Consider the following 3,060-nt stretch of genomic DNA (forward strand, 5'->3'; position numbering starts at 1 on the left):
GTCTGACCTCAGAGCTGACCTGCTGTGAGTGGGAGGTTGGAGCAGAGGCCTCCTGAGGTCCCTTTCAGCCTGAATTGTTCTGTGATTTCGTGATGATCTGAGCTTTAAGTTGCGCTATTAGCCTGCATGATCAAAGTATATCTTATTACTTACTAAATAGTTTATGGTAGAGGAGTGGTTTGGCTTAAGTGAAACTGGCTAACTTGGATCAGGTCATACTGAACTACTACATGTTTATGTTGACAGCAACTTAGAGTGCTATTTATTTTCTCTGTTATGCTGAGATTGTAAGCACTGATGAAACTTATTTTGTTTCAGATAAATGCAAGTGAAATTCAAAGATTTTCAGATTTTCCATTGTCAAAGAAAACCCTAAAAGGTGAGTACAAAAGTTTTCTTTGGAAAGTAATTTAAGTAAAAATGAATGTATTATTTATCTGCATCTGAACATTTTTTTGCTTTAAGTTTTAGATAAGTATTGCCATGTATGGTGTTTTCTAAATGGAGGAATACAGCTCTGGGCAAGACAAAAATAAAAATTTTTTTTTTCTCCTTTTTTTTTTTCCTTCCCCTCCCACACTCTCTCTTCTCTTCCCACACTGCAAATATTAGGATTGCAGGAAGCTCAGTATCGTGTGGTAACGGAGATACAGAGGCAAACCATAGGTTTGGCTTTACAAGGTAAAGATGTACTGGGAGCTGCAAAGACTGGATCAGGCAAAACCTTGGCTTTTATTGTCCCAGTAAGTAATTTACATTCTTCCATTTGTAATTAAAGCAAGTTATCTGGGAAGTATTGGATGTCAAACAGCTTAGGTTAATAGATCCTGGGAGAAAAGTTATAATTCAACTGACCTAAATGTTCCAAGAAAGCCAATTTAATAAAGCTGCTTGAGGTTCTGAAAGAAGTATATTTTTGGTCCTAGGAATATTCTGATGCTTAGAAATTCCATTTTGATCCTTACATTAGTAGACCCTGTGTGATTTAGGAACTGCTTTGTTTTTCTTTCAGGAATCTCTTTTCCTGGTGCAACTCTAGTTGTCCAATTCTTTTAAAATTTGAAAACTAACTGTATGGAATAGAATGGTGACATTTCTTCAGTTCCTTAGGCTTTTTTTAGATGAGTGGTTTTCACCCTTTTAAAACTTCAGGATTTGGACTTTATGTAGCAAACTTAAGCTTAGTGATTGTGGACTTCCATTTCCTTGTTGTCTTTTGTGGACTTCTTAGAAATCACTTCCAGGTGCAAGCAGGAAAACAGGATGAAAACCCCTGTCATGGATAGTACGTTTGACTGTTTTACTCCAAACGTCATGCTCTGCATTTCATTTCTTCAGGTTGAACGTATAATTGAGACATTTGCTTAAAGTGCACATATAAGTGGATACAAAACGCATCATGTTATGATTAGATAAAGGGAAAAAGAAACGTTGTTTTGATTATGGAGCGTTTTTTGGTTTAAACATTACTTGCATTTTTGTGAGCATAGATTTCTTTGGAGCCTATTCTGTCGGTAACTGTGGGAACAGTAGTAGGTGTTTTGAATACTCTCTTTAGCTGAAGAGATTTATGCTCTATGCTGGTTTTTTAAAATTTATTTTTTATTAGTAAAGAATGAAAAAAAAGGTGCCCTCAAAAGATAGTCTTGTGAACTTGAGAAACAAAAGTGAGATTGCTCAATTAGTTAATCTGGAAGTAGAAGTACTTTGTTTTACAAACCTTATATTAAAACAGTTTTAGGGGAGAAAAGCGATGAGAGATGAGCTGGAGAGATGAAGAGTGAAAAAAAAATATTTAATTGTACAAGGATGCTTAACAACCTTCAGTATTTCAGAATGCTTCAGGTATTCATACCTATGAAATCTTTGTGTTAGGATTAGCTGACTAAGACAGTGTTTCTGCAGTGTGAATTCATAAGAGGAGGAATCATCCTGGTCTGAGGTTTATGGCAACTTTACTTGGAATGCTCTGTATATAGCATGTGTGGATAGTACAGCTTCAAGTCTATAACCAGAATTAAAGCTGCAATAATTGACTTTCTTCTAGTTGCTTATTCTGTTTCTGGTTCCCACAAAATCTTACGAACAGGGAAGTTTCTCATGGTTTTCTACATCTGATTTCTATTCTCGTATAAATGATTAAGGCTTAATTTCCAGAATTTAGCAGAGTAGGATTAACTGTGCAGTAAAATGTTTACAATTTACCACCCATTACTGTCTCATAGATTGGTACTGGGGAACTTTCCTACAGCAAGTATCATTTCCATCAGTTAGAATTGATATATAATCAAACTATGTGAAATGTATATTGAAGTTTCTTCAAGTCATTATTTTAATTAGTGTGGCTTTATCTTTTTTTATGACACTTCTTGTTACAAATCTGTTCTTGTTACATATTTTCCTTCTGAGATTTTTATAATGACAATATGGTAATTTTTTTCAGGCTTTGGAACTCCTGTATCGCCATCAGTGGACTTCAGCTGATGGACTGGGAGTTTTGATCATATCGCCTACCCGGGAACTGGCGTATCAAACCTTCAAGGTTCTGCGTAAAGTGGGAAAGAATCATGAGTTCTCAGCTGGCCTTATCATTGGAGGAAAGGTGTGTCTTCTCTTGGAGTTTGCTGTATGGAAGCATAAATGAGTGCTATATTAAGTGCTAGTTTAGGAAGGAAATCCTGGAAATGAAAAGTGAGGGAAGAGAGTAGTTAGTGGGAACCTATCAATGACCCACTTGTTTTCCTGTCTGTGTACTCTGTGTCTTTTGACCCTTTTGCATATTTACAGTCTTCCCAGGTTACATGACTGGATGGACCTTCCTGCCAAGCCTTCCAGAACTATGCTGTTAATTTAGATTATCCTGAAATACTTTTGGCTCAAGCCACAAGTGTGAGCATGCTGAAGAAATTGTGATATCTCTGTAGAAAGAGAAAAGCTGATCTGTGACTACTCTTTCTAAAAACTACAATAGGTTAAGCTGGCCTGGTCATCTCTGGTACTGGGCTTCTAGTGTGAACAACTAGAGCTAAGCTGGTTGTCCTGGTTTTGGCTGGGATAGAG

At 36.5% G+C, this 3,060-nt stretch overlaps 1 long non-coding RNA gene across 1 annotated transcript; it reads left to right on the plus strand.

The window, feature by feature from the left end:
- The first annotated feature begins 316 nt into the window (after positions 1-316).
- LOC103922826 lies at positions 317-2,578 on the plus strand. The gene is made up of 3 exons (XR_663907.1): positions 317-379; positions 613-743; positions 2,444-2,578. It is a non-coding gene; the product is annotated as an uncharacterized LOC103922826 (long non-coding RNA).
- Positions 2,579-3,060: the final 482 nt, after the last annotated feature.

The sequence above is a fragment of the Pygoscelis adeliae genome, unplaced genomic scaffold (genome assembly GCF_000699105.1).
Source record: "Pygoscelis adeliae isolate BGI_AS28 unplaced genomic scaffold, ASM69910v1 C10997379, whole genome shotgun sequence".
Classification (NCBI taxonomy): Eukaryota; Metazoa; Chordata; class Aves; order Sphenisciformes; family Spheniscidae; genus Pygoscelis; species Pygoscelis adeliae.